Consider the following 21271-nt stretch of genomic DNA (forward strand, 5'->3'; position numbering starts at 1 on the left):
AGGCACTTGCCCGGTCACGGTCCTCCGCTCCAGGGCCTGATTCTATTCATATTCAGATGCTGAAGAACCTTTCTCCTGCGGGTAAAGGTTTCCTTCTTCGTACTTATAATCGCATCTGGATTGAGGGACATGTTCCCGCATGCTGGCGCGAGTCTATTGTTGTACCGATTCCTAAGCCGGGGAAGGACAAGCACTTGCCTTCCAGTTATCGACCCATCTCGCTTACCAGCTGTGTCTGTAAGGTGATGGAGCGAGTGGTTAACCCTCGTTTGGTTTGGCTGCTCGAATCTCGGCGCCTACTTACCAATGTACAATGTGGATTTCGTAGGCGCCGCTCTGCTGTTGACCATTTGGTTACCTTGTCAACCTTCCTCATGAATAACTTCTTGCGGAAGCACCCGACCGCGGCTGTGTTCTTTGATTTGGAGAAGGCTTACGACACCTGTTGGAGGGCGGGCATTCTTCGCACCATTCATACATGGGGCCTTCGCGGTCGCCTCCCACTTTTTATTCGTTCCTTTTTGATGGGTCGACAGTTCAGGGTACGTGTGGGTTCTGTTCTGTCGGACACCTTTCGCCAGGAGAATGGGGTGCCACAGGGCTCAGTTTTGAGCGTCGCTCTCTTCGCCATAGCGATCAATCCAATAATGGATTGCCTCCCAGCTGATGTATCAGGCTCCCTTTTCGTGGACGATTTTACCATCTATTGCAGCGCGCAGCGTACATGTTTCCTGGAGCGCTGTCTTCAGCGTTCTCTTGACCATCTTTACTCCTGGAGTGTCGCCAATGGCTTCCGTTTTTCTGCCGAGAAGACGGTCTGTATTAACTTCTGGTGCTACAAAGAGTTTCTCCCACCGTCCTTACGACTCGGTCCCGTTGTTCTCCCATTCGTGGAGACAACAAAATTTTTAGGTCTTACATTTGACAGGAAACTTAGCTGGTCTCCACATGTGCCTTATTTGGCAGCCCGTTGTACCCGTTCACTAAATGTCCTCCGTGTTCTCAGTGGTATGTCGTGGGGAGCGGATAGAACCGTCCTACTTCGCCTATATCGGTCGATCGTCCGCTCAAAGCTGGATTATGGGAGCTTCGTATACTCCTCTGCACGGCTGTCCATCTTACGCCGCCTCAACTCCATACAACATCGGGGTTTACGTCTTGCGATCGGAGCATTTTATACTAGTCCCGTCGAGAGTCTTCATGCTGAAGCCGGTGAATTGCCACTGCCCTACCGGCGCGATATACTGCTTTGTCGGTATGCCTGTCGGCTACTGTCAATGCCCGACCACCCGTCTTATCGTTCCTTTTTTGACGACTCCCTCGATCGTCAATATGGGTTGTATGTCTCTGCCCTGCTACCCCCTGGAGTTCGCTTTCGTCGCCTCCTTCAACGCCTTGATTTTTCACTCCCTGCAACCCTTAGAGAGCCACACGCCACCTTGGCTCCAGGCTCAGGTTCGCGTTCACCTTGACCTCAGCTCGCTCCCAAAGGAGGTTACCCCCGGTTCGGTATACCGCTCCCGTTTTGTCGAACTTCGTTCGAAGTTCATTAATATTACCTTCATTTATACAGATGGCTCTAAGACCAATGACGGGGTCGGTTGTTCTTTTATTGTCGGGGCCCAAAGTTTGAAATACCGGCTCCATGGCCATTGTTCGGTCTTCACAGCTGAGCTCTTTGCCCTCTACCAGGCTGTTCTTTACATCTGCCGCCACAGACATTCTGCTTATGTCATCTGCTCTGATTCCATGAGCGCCATCCAGAGCCTCAGTGATCCGTATCCAGTTCACCCTTTCGTGCCCTGGATCCAACGCGCTCTTCAGCAGCTGGTGGACGACGGTTCTCCGGTTAGCTTTATGTGGGTTGCTGGCCATGTCGGTATCCCTGGGAACGAAGCTGCAGATTCCGCGGCCAAGGCTGCGGTCCTCCAGCCTCGGACAGCTTTTTGTTGTGTCCCTTCATCAGATTGTAGCAGGGTCATTTGTCGGCGCATTTTATCGCTGTGGCATGCCGATTGGGCTGCACTTACGGACAACAAGCTTCGGGCCTTGAAACCTCTTCCCGCGGCTTGGACGTCCTCCTCACGCCCCTCTCGGCGGGAGGAGGTAGTTTTGGCCCGGTTACGAATTGGACACTGCCGGTTCAGCCATCGCCGTCTGCTGACGGCTGCGCCGGCGCCGTTCTGCCCATGTGGGCACTTGCTGACGGTCCGCCACATTTTAACGTCCTGTCCGGATTTTACTACACTGCGTCTGGATCTTGGCCTGCCATGTACTCTCGATGCCATTTTAGCAGATGACCCAGGAGCAGCTGCTCGCGTTCTTCGTTTTATCAAATTGACCAACCTGTCTAAGGACATTTAATTATGCTGTTTTTCCTATGCCTGTCGATCGTTTATCGTGTTTTCCCTTTTAGTTGCTGTTTTAAACTTGTGCCTCGCGGTGCATTCCTAACGTAGTCTGGGCGCTAATGACCGTTGAAGTTGTGCGCCCTAAAACCACAAAAAAAACAAGGTATTTCGCAGACTCCAGGTCTTCTGAGACCTACATTGTCTTTAAGTGGTCTCAGTAATTGACGGATTTTCGTTGGAGGCCTGAAGATTGATTTGATCTTGTGTCTTTTCAACAGGCGGCTTATCTTGCCTGACACAGAGCCACAGAATGGCAGCAAAGCAAGTTTCTTTTTCTGCTCTTCGTCGGTGGTCTTATTCTGATATTTTCCAGAAATCACTTCTTTCACTTGATGGGTGCTGTAGCCGTTATTCGTGAAAACCTTGCGTAGGTAGCTCAGTTTGTGGGGCAGGTTGTCGTCGTCTGATATTACTCTGGCACGATGCACCAATGTTTGCAATACAGCACGCTTCTGTGCTGCGTGGGATCCAGCGATCGCGCGGTTGAAGAGGGGACATCGAACGTCGACTCAAAATATGACCATATATGGCAATGTCACGGACACCAGTGACGTCATAGCCGGCAGCTAGCGTATATAAGGGCGCACCAATAGCCCACTGGCAGTCATAACACTTGACAATGGCCAAGGAGTGCTTGGCCGAAAGCTCGTGTAGTTTTAATCAATTGACGCGGTTGGAAACCCGAGAACATTTTATTCAATGATATTGCCGCGAGACTCTGCATTCATACAGAAACGTTTTATTTGCAACAGTTAGGCACACCTTCCACCTACTTCTCTACATAGTCGCCGCTCCAACCTCGGGTGTTGTCGTAGTGTTATATCAACTTTTCAATATTCTTGCCATAGAAAGCAGCCGCCTGTGCTTTCGGCCAGTTATCTGCACTGGTCTGCAGCTAGTTGTCTGTGGAAAACTTTTGTCTTTATAGCCAGCGGTTCGCAGAGATGAGAGTCAGGGGGAGCCAATTACGGCCTGTACTGTCATTTCTCATCGGAAACGCTGTAGGAGCGTTTTCATTGCCCCTGCAGTGTGCGGCCGAGATTGGCATAAAGAAGGAACTGCTCGACAGTTGTGTTATGTGGGCTGCATGACACAGGCGAAATCTCTAACCTGGCCTTCATACTTGGCGGGAGACGCTATTCCCTGCGCATCTTTACGTTCTCACTGTCTTTCAAGACTGAGAACAGCGACGCAATACGATCGACGGGCATACTAGAAACACTGCCTAACACATCTGTGCAAAGCTTTACCGGATTTTCCCTGTGGTTTCCTTTTCTCGACCGATCAGAACTTACTTCCTGGACAACCCTCGTAAAACAGATTTATTAATGAAGGCCTTTCCTTCTTTAGAAACTGTCTTTCCCCAAAAATTCAATCACATTAGGTCAAATTCTACAGAAAAGCCACGGATTAATCACGGAGTAGAGGTTTTTGTAGACTGGTACGCATTAGTCAGAAACAGCTCTGATAGTAATACAAACATCAAACGGAGTGCTTTACGACAGAAGAATAGTGACATTAGGTAATAAAATAAAGACAATATAGAATATAGATAAGGAAGTGACTGGTATACCCAGATATGAGGAGGAGCAGGTGCAAGGACGTGCCGAAATTTCTCCGAATTTTCTTATGTGAAAACTTCTAAAGCATGTTAAATAAAACAAATGTTATTGACATTCTGTATTTTTATTCTATATATCTCCATATTTGGGGATCTCTGCCGCTATAGGGCTAGGAGTTGTAGCGTGCAAAATGGTAGTCGGCAACGTAACTGTATCGCTCCGTGAAAAACAGCGTGCTGTAATCGAATGTCGAATTCGAAGAGTACGTCAACACACGGAGTGCGCTCTCCTTCACCATGACAATGCGAGAACACACATAAGCGCTGTGGCATCTGCAACAACCCGACGCCTTGTGTTCCTCCGTGCTGTCCTGACATTTTCATCTGTTTCCGAAACTTAAAGAACGCCTTCGAGAACTTCACTTTGATGTGATAAGTCGGTGCAAGCAAACGTGAGGTTGTGGCTCTGTCAGCAAAGCTAAACATTGTACAGCGACGGTATCAGCAAACTGCGGTCTCGTTGTGAGAAACGTGTTCGCCACCAGGGTGACTATGTTGAGAAAAAAATCATTGACGTGAAAAATAATGAGGTATAATGTCAATACAGATTGTTTTATTTAATAAGCTTTAAGTTTTTTGACATGAAAAATTTAAAGTCATTTTTTCGGCTTGCGCGCATATCTTTGAGTGAATGGTGTATTGTTAACATGCGTGTGCAAAGTTACTAAACTTTTTAACATGCATTTGACAAGTATTACTGATGAGAACGAAGTTTTTCGCGGCGGCACTTATGTATAAAATATTCTCGGTATTCTTGCCACGTCAGTTCTGGATAAAATCTCGAGACGATGACGATGGAGGTAATCGTCGAAAGCTCGAGATTTTATCCAGAACTGACGTGGCAAGAATACCGAGAATATTTTATACAAGTATTACTGATGATAGGAGGTTATTTGCTATTTGGGGAGCAAAATAACTGATGATGGTCGAAGTAGAGAAGATATAAAATGCACAGGATAGGGTAGCATGGAGAGCTGCATCAAACCAATCTCAGGACTGAAGACCACAAAAACAACAATGAGGTTATCAGGTTTAATAGACATTGCCATCGAATATCTCAGACCAGTCAATAGAAACATCAGTAGTATGGGTATGTCCATAACTACATAAGGAAGGGTAATTTTCACAATAAAAACTTTCAAATCAAAAATCTGTGATAAAATACAAATGGAGTTGGAATTCTTCTTAGTTGAGTAACATAGTTAGTTATTTGTGTAATCAGTTGTTTATCGCTGGTTCCCGATTGGCCCAAATATGATGAAGCTGAGCCTCCGTACAATATAAGAAAGGAGATCAACAAAAACCATCAAACTTCGTTCAATTTCCAGTTTCGTTTTCTTGAAAATTTTGGACAACGTAATATACGAGCGTCTTCTTAACAATTGTATTTGAAATAAAATGTTTTCAAGTTAACAGGTTGCAGTTCTAACGGGATTCCGATATTGCGAAAGCTATTGACACATATAGCGGGAAAGTACTTAATTCGGTGGATAATAAATTACGTGTTACTGGTATATTTGTGGTTTATAATAGGCATTTAGCTGTGCAAATCGCAGTATCCTTTTAAATAAACTAGAATATTATGCTGTGAAAGGAAAAGCTGGAAAGTGGTTCGGATCGTATCTCTTTGATAGGAAACAGAGGAGTGTCGATAACAAAGAGTCCTGTATTTGACTATTAGTCATTTTCTAAAAGGGAAAAGATTACGAATGCTGCCCCACAATGTTGTGTTACAGCCCGCACACGTTTAGTTATATATCTTAAAGACTTTTAATCAATGATTACTAGCGATCCTGCTCGTTTTGTTGGATAATACACATGTGGCAGTAAATACCAAATCAAGCTCACTTTCAGAAGAAACTGTTAATGACATATTCGTGGGAATTAACAACTGGTTTAGATCCAATTCTTGGTCACTGAACTTTGAAATGGTTCTCTGTGTTCAGCTGATAACTTGTTAGAGGTTTTCCTTCCAGCATTATATCTGAAATATGATGACAAGCAGTTAGAAGAGATGGGCAGTATTAAATCCTTAGGATTACAACTCGATAATAAATTCAGTTCGTAGGAGCATGCCACAGAATTGTTGAAGCGACGAAACTAATTTCTATTTACAATGTAGATGTCACCATACATAGACGATGTAAAAATGAAAAGAAGCAAGCATACTTACTTCCATTGCATAATATCATACAGGATCATTTTGTTTGGGTAACATATCAGTTTAAGCGAATATTCTACTTATCTAGAAATGCGTACTGTTATTAGTGGTGTGAACTCAAGAATGTCCTGGAGAAGCCTACTCAAGGAAGTAGGTATAATAACTACTGTTTCATAATAAATTTATTCCTCAATGAAATTTTATCATAAATAATATATAACTTTCTTTAGCTCTATAGCTCAGTTCATAGAATTCATACTAGAAATAAGAATGATCTTATCAAAGATTGAAAGTCACATTGTAACTAACCTGTTACTACGGGTCATTACGTTATTATTGGGAATGTAAATACTTATTGCTTGGGAAGTTAACGTGAGAAGATTAGGGTCGCCACCGACTCTAACCATACAACTAATCGAAGGTTTGGTCGAGTCGGAAAATAAAATAATTTGATCACAGACCAAAAACTCACAAAAATGCATACGTTGTGATGTCGCTCATAGTGGATACAATGTAATTAATAGTATTGCCCGCGCACTGCTCACGACAATCAAACATTTAAAATAAAATAGAAAATGCATGAACACTGCATAAGATCAGCTCCCAGAACACACCTGAAAATAAGACTTAATCTAAAGCACTTGTTTTAAAATAAAAAAGGAAACTAATCACTGGACCTGTGCGTAAGGAAACGCGTTGGATGTGCTAACGGGAAAGCTATGAGGTAAGTGGCTTAGGTGCAAAAACGTAACCTCGGAACACAAGAGAAAATTGTGGATAAAATCATTTATTCCTAAGACATTAAAGAAAAGCATCGATACATTCACCGTTATAATCTACTCCTAAAATCATTGGTGTGAATCATTCATACCACTGCTGTTGCCTGATCGCAATAACTCGTAAAGCGGCACACTTTTCGCAGTACACCCGCGTGCCCACGTGGTTTGTGGAGATGCACTTCGTAGGTATCGTGTCCAAGTTGCAACAATATCACATCACACAATCATGAGCGGTTAAAGTTCTTTAAAACAAGCATGAGACCGGACAGTTAGTGACGACGGTAGCCCAACAAAACTTTAATGTTCAACCACGTGGTCGGCTCCCCACGGACGAAAGATACATTAAGCAAGGAAAATTTACGAGAAGGCAAAGCTATTAATATTTAGAAAAATGAAAGCTTATATAGGCACAGCTGAAGGCAAACAGACATTCATACAGAAGCGAGTGCTCACTTCTTATCGACACCTTTGTGTGGCGCTCTTCCGGTGGATCCAAGTCTGCTATAGAAATTTACTAAGTGAAACATCTGCCAAAGTTTTGCATTCCTTGCTGCGACAAGGCAAAGCAATCTTTCAGAGTTGAAAAGCGAGACCAAAAGCTAACAGCTCTCCCCTCGCCAAGTAACAACGCGCTACGCGGTCAGTCTAACTCACCCTTCTTCGACTGAAGCACAGCTGTGGACGCTTCCCGTACCGGCGGCAGACTGCCCTCCCGCTTCTTCTCCAGCCTCTTCCACGCTCCACGTGGCCCGGAAAACCGAAAGATGCCATTTCCGCCACCAACCTAACGCAGGTGGATTTCTCACAAGTAGCGAAAACCTCTTTGCCTACTTGACCACTACGCGAGTAGGCTATTCTGTACAACTGCTGCTGAATCTGTACGACTATCGCAGACTTTCTGCAGCAGACTACGCCACCGTCTAGCAACGTGACACACAACCACATTAATTCAATCACGCCACTATGAGAGAAAAGAGAAACAAGGAAAAGAAAAAGAAATGGTAATGAAAATGGGTTACCGGACTAATGAAAGGTGGCTACAGGACCCTTTCAACATGTTTTAGTCCAGGCAGGTGTCCATTATCCAGGAACACAAATTTTCAAATTTTGCCTGGACCTATGAAAAGTTTAGCTGCTACTAAGGAATCTACCCCATTCATGAATTTTGTAGTATTATTAATAATTGTACTATTAATAATATGAGATAATATGTTATTTAAAATCTGACTTCTTCACATATTTAATGCGGTAATGTGACCAATCTAGATAAATGATGTAAACTGATTTTGTCTTTCATAGTGCGTGGCTAGATAACCTTAGAATTATCGGATGCACTTCAACGTGTGTTTCGCGACATATCTCTTAGAAGAAAATACAGGTATGTGTAATTTTTTTGATTTATTTGAGGTGCATGTTGAAAATTTAACTTTTTAGTAGCCATGCATACTCAATGGCCTGTGAACCTTTTTATTTTGTGCGTATAATAAATGTGTTTTCCATATTCTGTTACTGAAACAAAGTTTTGCAACGCAGTTTCGATAAGGATAAACTGCTGTTTGACTATACATAAGTATATATTATGGTTAAAATGGCTCTGAGCACTATGGGTCTTAACATCTGAGGTCATCAGTTCCCTAGACTTAGACCTAAGTAATCTAAAACCTAAGTAATCTAAGGACATCACACACATCCATGCTCGAGGCAGGATTCGAACCTGCGACGTAGCAGTCGCGCTGTTCCAGACTGAAGCGCCTAGAACCGCTCGGCCACTCCGGCCGGTAGTATATATTACGTTCTATTGTTCTATAAAGTTATTTGCATCCTCGAGCGTATATTTACTATGAATCCCTTTATCAAAACAAGACCAAATTTAGTATTCAAAACAGTTACATTTAAGAGATTTGACATAGAAGCTACCCAAGTAGCGTCAAGTAGAAAAGCCTTGCACGAGACCACACACCATTCGAGTTACCTCTTATACGCAGTCATAGGAATTTTCATTTTGTGCCTGTGCCACCTGACAGCATGAATGACCAACCATAGAGGAATTATCATTATCATTTAGTAATGAAATTTTCGTCTGAAGCTGTTACCGGCCTGGCTGGTACAATCACAATTGTTTAATGTAACTCTAAACTGTACTTCGTTCGGTGACAGGAACGCTTATTTTCCGACTGTGAACTCTACGACCCCTACCTGAGGCTTCGGCCCAAGATGAAAAGGCAGGGAAGACCTGCATGGAACTGTCGACTGTAGATTTGCTGGAAAGTCTAAACACAATATAAAGTTCGCCAGTGAGAGAACGAGCGCTGTTATACTGAATAGGTTAACACAGGTTTGGTGGTATCATCTCTCTTATGAATGGGCGTACAAAAACTGCCACAGCGTCTACAAAAATGCATCGACAGAAATGGTGATTATGTCTAAAAATAGCTAAACGTTCAAGCTGTAGACTGATGTAAACCATTGTAGAAATAAACAGGTCTATGTACTTATGAAGAAATAGGAAACCTTACTTTTGGGATTACACAAGTATACTGATCACTTTCTGGTTCAGTCAACGCGCCATGGCAGATGTATACGAATGTGAAGTTAGTGTGAGCCACTCACGAATTGCTTTAAATGTTAAAATGAACATATCGTTGCGCCACGCACATGAACCACCTAATAACTGCCTTTTACTGTTCAAATGTACTTTTTAATTTCAAGTCACCTCCATACCCCGACGAGCGAATAAGGCTTCCGTTGCTGTGTCTCAGGGAATCCCAACACCCTCTCTTTTCAGTGTCGTTGCCAAAGCTCGCGCAACAAAGAAACAAACGTGATGCTAACGGCCGGCTATACGCACATACAACAATATGAAGCGCGCAAAGGAATTTAGTCATAGCATCGCATTCAAAAGCACATCGACGCCGATGGACAATTCCCGTATTATTTTGAGCAGCAGTACTGCAAGTATCAGTATTAAATGCCCTGGGCGCACTACCAAAATATGTTGGAACACAACACGTTTTATAGACGTGAGTATATGGTGTCAAAGTGCCAGTGTGCTGTGGAAGGAAGCGAGACTTCTGAAACCAGGAATAAGAGTGGGCAGTGGACTGCAGCTTTGGAAAAGCGCCAGCGCAGCGTCATCGGTATAGCAGCGGCAGCGGCAGGTGGCCTCGGTGGAGATTGCTGCACCCTCGACGCGTTCTCATTTCGGTCTCGAGTGCAGTAACTTCCCAGAGGACTCCTGCTATCCTGCTACAGGCGTCTGCGCCGCTCCGTTCAGCCAGGCAGCAGCTGCGGGGCAGGTCAGCACGTTCCGACCCCACTCTACTCTGGAAGCGTTTGTGATACTTCACGTTGCCATGCCCCAAGAACAGTTCTAGTTCTGTATGGATCACGAACCATCTGCTTTGTTGGTGATCATATTGCTCGCATTCAGGACGTTTTAAGCACACCGCTCACCTTAAAAAAAAAAAAATGGCTCTGAGCACTATGGGACTCAACTGCTGAGGTCATTAGTCCCCTAGAACTTAGAACTAGTTAAACCTAACTAACCTAAGGACATCACAAACATCCATGCCCGAGGCAGGATTCGAACCTGCGACCGTAGCGGTTTTGCGGTTCCAGACTGCAGCGCCTTTAACCGCACGGCCACTTCGGCCGGCTCGCTCACCTTACCTAAGGGTTGTGTACCCTTTCTTCCAGCGTTGGTTCTCTTTGAATTGCAGCTTACCTACTGCGACTGATACACATTGTTTCCAGTCAACACTGTGGAGTCACTAGAGTCCGGGGCCGCAGTATGAGCGCGAGGCGAATGATCGTTTTTGCTGAAAGCAATACCTCAGAATTCTTTATATGAAAACTCTTCAAGGGTTTTAAAATCTGTATTGTATTGTATGTTAACCGGGGGCCTAGAAACGACTGAGAGGCTCCGTCCCCGCTGCAGCCGCAGTGGTCCACAACCCCACGACATCTACCGCAGTCCACTTCACCCCTCAGCCGCTCAGCCGCCCTACACCGAACCACTCTTTCATGGTTATTGTGCGATTCGGCCTCCGGTGGACGCCCCCCCCCCCCCCCCCCCCCTCCCCAGGGAACGTCTCACACCAGATGACAGTAACCCCTATGTTTGCGTGGTAATGGTGGTGTACGCTTACGTGGAGAACTTGTTTGCGCAGCAATCGTCGGCATAGTGTAGCGGAAGCGGAATAAGGGGAACCAGCCCGCATTCGCCAGCTCACCGGACCTCGACGCAAGTCCGCCGGGCGGATTCGTGCTGGAGACCAGGCGCACCTTCCCATTCCGGAAAGCCGTGCTTTATACCGCACGACTAACTGGGGAGGCCTTTTAAAATTTAATAAACGTTATTAACATTCTACACCGTTACACTATATTTATGCATATTTATTCCTCAACCTAGTCACCACGGGGACGTACACATCTCTGCCAACTAGAGGCCACTTTATTGATGTCGTCACTGTAGAATGTCTGCCGGCCGGGGTGGCCTAGCGGTTCTAGGCGCTTCGGTCTGGAACCACGCGACCGCTACGGTTGCAGGTTCGAACCCTGCCTCGGGCATGGATGTGTGTGATGTCCTTAGGTTAGTTAGGTTTAAGTAGTTCTAAGTTCTAGGGGACTGATGACCTCAGAAGTTAAGTCCCATAGTGCTCAGAGCCATTTGAACCATTTTTTTGTAGAATGTTTGACTTTGTTGACGGAACGACAACCACATCTTTGCTTGTAGGCTTCATCACTATCAAACTGAAGTACTTCAAGTTTTGGAAACAGATGAAAATAAGTTGGGAGCAAGTCGGGATTGTATGGAGAATGATCGATGACAGTGAATCCAAGGCGTCGGATTGTTATAGACGTCGCAGCGTTCGTGTATTGTCTGGCATTGTCATGCTGAAGGAGAGGCTGTTCCATGTGTGGGTGAACTCCTCGAATTCGAAACTTGATTACAGCTCGCTCTTCCTCACGCAGCAACATGTTACGTTAAAAACGGAAGTGTTACACGCTACAATTTGGAGACCTCTAGCGGCAGCCGGCTGCAGATCTGTCGACATGAATAAAAAAGATGTAGAATGTAACACTTGTTTTATTTAAAAAGGAACTTTAAGGGTTCTCACCTATAAAATTGGGAGGCCTTACTTTTCAGTACACCTTCGTATTAAAGTGGACTTAAAGCAATTAATTAACAGGAGATAGACGAAATAATATCGTATGTCATTTATGCAGAATGTTTCTTACATTGACTTTTATCTGTGTGTACTTACTCTAGGTGGTCAGAAAAAGTGTGAAAAGTCTGCAAGGATGTTGGAGGGTAAGTTGTCCTGAGAAGTTCGATACATTGCGCCATTTCCGAGTTGATTAGCATTGAAGTTAGCCAGTGGCACCGTTTTACGTGCTAATTCAAGGCACTTGCCAGATAAATGGTTCAAATGGCTCTGAGCACTATGGGACTCAACATCGTAGGTCATAAGTCCCCTAGAACTTAGAACTACTTAAACCTAACTAACCTAAGGACAGCACACACATCCATGCCCGAGGCAGGATTCGAACCTGCGACCGTAGCGGTCCCGCGGTTCCGGACTGCAGCGCCAGAACCACACGGCCACCGCGGCCGGCTTGCCAGATAAAATTAGTACCAGTTTTTCTCATAGCTTAGTGATACCGGGCGCGACAGCTCAGCCTTTGGCTCTGCTTCGATCCTTACTACCATCCCATGTCCAATTTTTGTATCGCTCTCGAGTTTGGCGACACCAGCTGTGGCAGGCCGCTTGCATCTGCGGCTGCAATGACCTGCTGGCTACTTTCAATGCTAATTTATTCGGAAACGGCGCAGCGAATTGAACTTTTTTCTTGACAGTTATTTCTCAGCACAGCGCACCTTACAACACCCTTACAAGCTTTTCAGACCGATTCTGGCCACCCTGCAGTATCTGTCTGTATGTTCAAACTAATCGAAGGAAGTACTGTAGGAATTATTATACGTTTTCACTGACAGATAGACGGATTCGTGGGCAAGATTTGTGTATATAATTTATAAAATTTCGTGAAGATTGGCTGGTCTGTGATGAATTAAAGTCCCCCGCCTCCGTGGAAACGATGCCATTCACATCTAGTGGTAACAGGTATAGGGCTGCGCAGCTGCGGTGCCTGGCTGGTACGAACTACCGCTACTGGAAGGTCGGCACGAGCTACCACCGACATCCTGAATGACCTGCGGTGGAGGGCTTCCAAGAAAAGATTTTTTAGCATAGAGTGAGCATTCAAGGGGTGTGAAGCGCAATGCGGTAAAAGGTCACGCAGAAAACGGACTGGCGTTGCAGTTGGTTGGCCGCAGGTGGCTACGGCTTGCGCCGCGATTAGTGCTGCACTCTAGCAGAACATATGGCGCGGTACCTTGCAGCTATCACCATTCCCACGTCACCTCATACCATACGCCAGTTACAAAGGAACAGGTAACGTGGTCTCGTCCGCAGAGCGAGGTGCCAAAGCACGACAATGTGGGTATCTCGCAACGCAACCACAAGAAAAGACAGTCGCAGTCGCTGCAAATCGAATCGGCGAATCAGCGGGACTGGCGTAGCCATATCCATAAACGTTTCGCTACGCTGCCGCATCGGCACTTCTGCTTACGGCCGAGCATATGACTACTCAGCCCAGTTCGCAGTCACCGAGTAAAGACGACAGCATTGTCTTCTAGCGCGCTAGCTGTGTGGTCAGTTAGGCAGAGCTCTACGTGAAAATTGTTGTTAAATGTACTCTGAGTGAGAGACTTGTATATTGTCTGTATCCAGTGATACGTTAATGTTCAAAGACAGTTGTAAACACTCGTGTCATTCCTGTAGAAATGGGATGTATAAAAAGTAATTCTAGTTATTTATGCTGTAGTCAAGTTATCTAATATTTTATGTGTTATAGTATCCACTCGGCCTCCTCCTGGAGCACCGTCACCGTTGTAGTGACGAGTGTATTTTCGTCCAGTGTAGTACATAATATTAACGCTTTCTGAGAACTTTCCTAGGATGCACACCTTGAATAGTTAAAGTCTATCTTACTCATTTAACGTTGTTCAGTTCTTTTTATCCCTACGAAGTGCCCGTAAACAGAATTACCACTACGCCAGACGCGTCGTCCAGATGTAGATACTTAGCCTTACCCATGCGACACTCGGGAAGGTCACGAGTGACATACAACTGGAAAATTGTAGTTCACTTTTTAAGTGAATACGAAATAAATGTTTATCCTATTTAAAAAATTGTCACAGTGACAAGATTTCTAAATGGTGCCAGCTTTGATAAACTGAAATTGTGAACATAATGCTGAATTTATGTAAGAACGTTTTGGTACTCCTGCAGATCTGATGATTTCGTACTTATTATTGGAGGATTGCGCTGTGGGCGTATTATTCATGAACATCTACAGTATCTGATAAAAAGTATGCTGACACCTCTTACTGGACATTATATGGGTTGTGTCCACTCTTCGTCTTTGCGACGGCTTGAACTCTGCTTGACATCTCTCCTACAGGATTTCTTATAGATGGATTTAACAATGGCGTATTTCAGTGTTCCTGGGAGAATGGTCTGAGTTCGTGATGAATGACATATTTAAAAAAACACAGCCCTTATTGTTGATAGCTAGTAAGTTTGTTTCATGTTACATGGATAATTTTGCACGATGGATCGGAATATTGTGGAACCGGTTATTTTACATTCACATACTAAACTAATTTTTACTTGTTGTTACATTCTGAACATTTATAAGCTCCTCTTGTATGGGAACAGGTATTTAGAAGTCAACTTGAAACACCACCAAGTCCAGATGAAGTTTTATTTTTGAGAAATTATGTATTTTCCCTAATTACAGAAAAAGTGAGTGAGAGGAATTATCGTTAAATAATATGAGTTTCTTTTCCAACATACTGATCTATTTTTCTCTTGAACTGTTTGTCTCTATATTTTCTACCACATTTAAGATATGATTATTAAATATATTTGCTATCTGATTGATCATTTATATACTCTCCATTTAAATCAATAGTAATGTTACTCAGTTCTCTGGCCTGTTGATCCGTCTTGTTTCTCTACATTCCAAACAGACTTAAATCTGTTGTCGGAGTTACTAATTTCGTATATAGTATTCCTTGATTTTTCAAATGTCTCAGTAATTTTGAATAGTTTTTCTAATGTCCAACTACTGGAGGATCTTTACTTGTTCTTCACAACAGATACAGTTCCCTTTCCTTTTCGTAAGATCCTTTAATTTTTCTAGTGATTCACAGGCTCCCACATGGCTGTTTAACTTTGTGACAAGAGTTTTGTAATTTGATATTATTATTAATTCCATCCCGGGCCATCTATTCTCAAAAATATTTGGATTGGGATGGTTAATTATACCCATCGCCACAGAGAGGTATCTGTACCGTAAGGAAATACCTTATTTATTGTAATTAAATGTGTATCATGATCACAGAGACAATGTGTTGTTGGATATTCAGTTATTTTTTTACTTTGAGCTTCACAAAAAAAAAAAAAAATTATCAATTGGAGTCCTACTGTATTTCTCCAGACACGTTGAAAATTTAGTTACTGAGATCAAATTATACTATTCAAATATGTTTTTCAGATCGTGTTTCCTATGAGAATCCGTTAGAAAATCTACAATGGAATCACTACAGGCTATTAACTGCTTGCTACTGTGTGACTGTGTTAATATTTGTAACAACTCCGCCTTTTCTCACATTACTTCTACACGAGTAAGATGCTAGAGTTCAACCTTTTACATTTAACTAGTCTAACCCTGTGGTTATGTGGTGCTCAAAAGGCACACGATGTCTTTCTTTTCAGAGCTCTTAAAATGTTCAAAACAGACAAGAACTTTAGTATTGAATTGCCTTATAATCAGACAAAATAAAAGAACTTTACTTGTATGTACACTCTTAAGCATTTTGTTGTTCCTTCTGATGTTTTAACTTCTTTCACGACGATTCAAGAATCTAACCAAAAAAAGGTACTCCTCTGACACCAGTAACCTCAAGGTTCATGCTTTTCGTGACGGTGGCATCCCGTACATTTTCTGCAAGAAGCTCAGCAAACCTACGTAGTAGTGCTGAAAAGTAATTCTTCCGAAATTTTTACACTGTTCTCAATATCGATTGAGGCATTACACGTCATAGATAATACTCTGTCGACTTTTCCGCTTCAGTGACGCAACTTGAAACCATCTGCTGCTAGAGGGCTCCGAATTGTAGCGTGTAACGTGGCGAAGTGTAACCTAACTATGTCGGAGCGTGAAAACAGCATGCTACATCTCATTACTTTCGCCATTCTTCTGTTCACTCTCAGTCCATACCCTGTACGACTGTTGATTCCACTCAACAGGTGCTGTAATTCTTTTTCACTTACATAGAGGATAGCAATCATCAGCGAATCTTATTGTTAATATTCTTTCATCTTGAAATTCAATCCCACTCTTGAACCTTTTATTTAAGTCATTGCTTTTTCAATGTACGCATCGAACAGTAGGGCCGAGAGACCTCCGAATCTTACACTATCTTATTTAAAACGTAGCGAAAAGAGACTATTCCTATTAAATATCATCTGTCCAATATTCATTTTTCTTTTCAAATTTTCGCTTTCTCTACTTTTAGCCCACTTTTTTTTTTTTTGGTCATCAGTCTACTAACTGGTTTGATGCGGCCCGCCACGAATTCCTTTCCTGTGCTAACCTCTTCATCTCAGAGTAGCACTTGCAACCTACGTCCTCAATTATTTGCTTGAGGTATTCCAATCTCTGTCTTCCTCTACAGTTTTTGCCCTCTGCAGCTCCCTCTAGTACCATGGAAGTCATTCTCTCATGTCTTAGCAGATGTCCTATCATCCTGTCCCTTCTTATCAGTGTTTTCCACATATTCCTTTCCTCTCCGATTCTGCGTAGAACCTCCTCATTCCTTACCTTATCAGTCCACCTAATTTTCAACATTCGTCTATAGCACCACATCTCAAATGCTTCGATTCTCTTCTGTTCCGGTTTTCCCACAGTCCATGTTTCACTACCATACAATGCTGTACTCCAGACGTACATCCTCAGAAATTTCTTCCTCTAATTAAGGCCGGTATTTGATATTAGTAGACTTCTCTTGGCCAGAAATGCCTTTTTTGCCATAGCGAGTCTGCTTTTGATGTCCTCCTTGCTCCGTCCATTATTAGCCGTAACGTCAGAATTGCCTCTCTCGTCCCTTTACTTTTCCTAAAGCCAATCTGATCGTCACCTAGCGCATTCTCAATTGTCTTTTCCATTCTTCTGTATATTATTCTTGTAAGCAGCTTCGATGCATGAGCTGTTAAGCTGATTGTGCGACAATTCTCGCACTTGTCAGCTCTTGCCGTCTTCGGAATTGTGTGGATGATGCTTTTCCGAAAGTCAGATGGTATATCGCCAGACTCATATATTCTACACACCAACGTGAACAGTCGTTTTGTTGCCACTTCCCCCAATGATTTTAGAAATTCTGATGGAATGTTTTCTATCCCTTCTGCCTTATTTGATCGTAAGTCCTCCAAAGCTCTTTTAAATTCCGATTCTAATACTGGATCCCCTATCTCTTCTAAATCGACTCCTGTTTCTTCTTCTATCACATCAGACAAATCTTCACCCTCATAGAGGCTTTCAATGTATTCTTTCCACCTATCTGCTCTCTCCTCTGCATTTAACAGTGGAATTCCCGTTGCACTCTTAATGTTACAACCGTTGCTTTTAATGTCACCAAAGGTTGTTTTGACTTTCCTGTATGCTGAGTCTGTCCTTCCGACAATCATATCTATTTCGATGTCTTCACATTTTTCCTGCAGCCATTTCGTCTTAGCTTCCCTGCACTTCCTATTTATTTAATTCCTCAGCGACTTGTATTTCTGTATTCCTGATTTTCCCGGAACATGTTTGTACTTCCTCCTTTCATCAATCAACTGAAGTATTTCTTCTGTTACCCATGGTTTCTTCGCAGCTACCTTCTTTGTACCCATGTTTTCCTTTCCAACTTCTGTGATGGCCCTTTTTAGAGATGTCCATTCCTCTTCAACTGTACTACCTACTGCGCTATTCCTTATTGCTGTATCTATAGCGTTAGAGAACTTCAAACGTATCTCGTCATTCCTTAGTACTTCCGTATCCCACTTCTTTGGGTATTGATTCTTCCTGACTAATGTCTTGAACTTCAGCCTACTCTTCATCACTGCTATATTGTGATCTGAGTCTATATCTGCTCCTGGGTACGCCTTACAATCCAGTATCTGATTTTGGAATCTCTGTCTGACCATGATGTAATCTAATTGAAATCTTCCCGTATCTCCCGGCCTTTTCCAAGTATGCCTCCTCCTCTTGTGATTCTTGAACAGGGTATTCGCTATTACTTGCTGAAACTTGTTACAGAACTCAATTAGTCTTTCTCCTCTTTCATTCCTCGTCCCAAGCCCATATTCTCCTGTAACCTTTTCTTCTACTTCTTCCCCTACAACTGCATTCCAGTCGCCCATGACTATTAGATTTTCGTCCTCCTTTACATACTGCATTACCCTTTCAATATCCTCATACACTTTCTCTATCTGTTCATCTTCAGCTTGCGACGTCGGCATGTATACCTGAACTATCGTTGTCGGTGTTGGTCTGCTGTCGATTCTGATTAGAACAACCCGGTCACTGAACTGTTCACAGTAACACACCACTACATTACCATATCGTTTCTTTACTAACACTGTTACGGCTATCTAACATATTACGAATACATATTCACTTCTTTTGACCCGCCAGGCTAGCCGAGCTCGCTAACGCGCTGCTTCCTGGACTCGGGTCGGCGCGCCTGCCCCGGATCGAATCCGCCCGGCGGATTATCGACGAGGGCCGGTATGCCAGCCAGCCTGGATGTGGATTTTAGGCGGTTTTCCACATCCCGCTAGGTGAATACCGGGCTGGTCCGCACGTTACCCTCAGTTACACGCGTCGCCGACATTTGAAACACGTCCGCAGTATTTCACGATTTACACTAGACGCAGACAGTTGGGGTACACTGATTTCGTCCTGGGGTGTACGGTGTGGCGGCAGGAAGGGCATCTGGCCATCCCTAACACTAACACTGCCAAATCTGTTGTAAACACGCCTACCCTGCGATCGCTGAGGGACTATGGCGTAAGCGAAAGAAGAAGAATTAGTTAATCTTTTTTCTTACTACTGCTATTATTATTGTTATTATTAACAATATTACTGTACTGAGACACAGCTTTGTCAATCTAAACATTTAAGAACGTCCAAAAATGGTAATTCCTCGCGTCCTCTGTCACTTGGCTTGACAATACGTGTGACCTGGCAGCCTTTTCCTAATTTGTCATGTACCATATTCGCGCATCTTTCTCGTTGGCTTAAACACTGTGTCAATACAATACGGCTTGCTTAGTGTATTTGAGTCTGTCATGGCTTTCTGTGTCGTTAAAACCTGTGATGAAGTCTCCAGTAATAGAAGAGAAATATTAGGCATTGAATTATACTTTGGACTAAGGCCTTATGCCCATAAATCAAGTATCAGTAGTATCGCAAATTCCGGTCGTGAAAGTCTATATTGTATATTTGAACTTATATTGTATATTGAACTTCTTTTGTATATTGTATATATGAACTTTAGTATGTACACATATGGTGTCTCTTCTTTCAGACACGTCTGAAATAGCAGACACCATATGGTGATCTTGCAGCCATTATGTGAAATGAATCAAACGAAACAAAGACATTAGCTGCCAACGGGCATTGAAACAAGTCAATGGTGAAAGTTGAAAATTTATGCTGAAACAGAACTCGAACCTGGATTTACCGATTCTCATGAGCAATTGCCCTGACAGATTCAAATTTTCATCTTATCCACGCTCTAATCATGTAGTGCCCCTGCCAATAACCTTTAATACTCGCAGCATATCACTGATTCCCATATGAGGTCGAGAATATGTGTGCGTCTGCACAGAATGGATCATCTTCCGAAAGAAAAGACATCATAGATATATAAAAAAAGGCGATCTTTTCTGTGAAGATGCATACAGAGGCTCGATCTCACATGGGAATCAGCAATATGCTGTGAGTATTGAGGATAATGGGCACAAACACTACGTCAGTAGTGTGTGGGTAAGTTGAGAATTTGAGACAGTCACGGATTGTGTCCGGACAGCCGAAGCGGAAGGAAACCGCTCATTGGAGGCGGTAGATCCCGTTTCGAGTATCAGTCCGGTGCACACTTTCAACTTTCCCCACTGGCTTGTTTCAGTGCAGCTGATGCCTTTGTTTGGTTTGCTTCACCGCAGTACTCGTCGCACTGCCTGCTGGCGGCGACCCCTGACCCGGCTGTCCCGTGTTGCAGTGCTCGTGCGCGGGTGACTGGCGCGATGGGGCGGTCGCAGAGCCCCATGGAGCTCGGCTAGAGGCGCCCCCACGGCTCCGGCACCCCCGCTGCGGCATCGGCATGGAACCGCCCGACCGCGACCGCGACCGCGGACACCGCCCTCTAGCCTTCGACAAGGTCAGTCTCACCGCCCTCTCACGCTCACCTGCTGCAGATGCGCTGGCTCAGCCAGTATAAATATGTTTCTAATGGTCCCGTATCGTCTAAAAAAAGCAAATACGTAGTACATTTGCCATGTTGTTGATGCCAACGGCTTGCCTCGTTAAATAAGCCTCTTTCCATCAGATCGTCAAATTGTGGCATTGCAAGTAGTGTGACGGTCGTTTCAAGGAACTTCTACGCAAGTTGAACGTACTGTGTCAGCCGCGGAATGATGCCGGTGTCACTGGTCACGTGAACATTCTCACACACGCACGAGAGGTTCTGAATGCCCATATAGTACAGACTCCGACCGTGATCATTGTATTGTATGTTAACACCTTGATGAACAGCTACTTTGAAGAATTTTGGCCTAGAAAACCACCCACTTATGCCACATATGTAACTGATATATCTTAATGAGTAACACATTCAAAAAGATGACAAGCTTTAACATTTATTTTCCGTATTTACTTCATTTCTTTCATAGATTACAGATTTTAAAATAATGATGACATAAAGTATAATTTATCCTTAAAAAGGAAAAGAGGAGGCGAGGTGAGTTCTTGAACAATTTCTTCCTCTTAAGCTTGCAAAATTTCTTGCTCAGTCAACTAGCTGCCAGAAAAAAAAAAAATAAATAAAATAAAGCTCGCCCTTCTGATTCACCCAAGAGTTATTGTTGCAATGTTGCAAGATTTCAAGTGAAGTACATGAAATGATTAC

General features: G+C 43.5%; 1 long non-coding RNA gene across 1 annotated transcript in view; it reads left to right on the forward strand.

Moving 5' to 3' along the window:
* LOC124551209 overlaps window positions 1–20515 on the forward strand; it is a 538959-nt gene extending 518444 nt beyond the window's left edge. The window contains exon 3 of the long non-coding RNA XR_006967795.1: window positions 20366–20515. This is a non-coding gene — a long non-coding RNA (uncharacterized LOC124551209). The remainder of the gene's footprint in view (window positions 1–20365) is intronic.
* Window positions 20516–21271: the final 756 nt, after the last annotated feature.

The sequence above is a fragment of the Schistocerca americana genome, chromosome 1 (assembly GCF_021461395.2).
Source record: "Schistocerca americana isolate TAMUIC-IGC-003095 chromosome 1, iqSchAmer2.1, whole genome shotgun sequence".
Taxonomy (NCBI): Eukaryota; Metazoa; Arthropoda; class Insecta; order Orthoptera; family Acrididae; genus Schistocerca; species Schistocerca americana.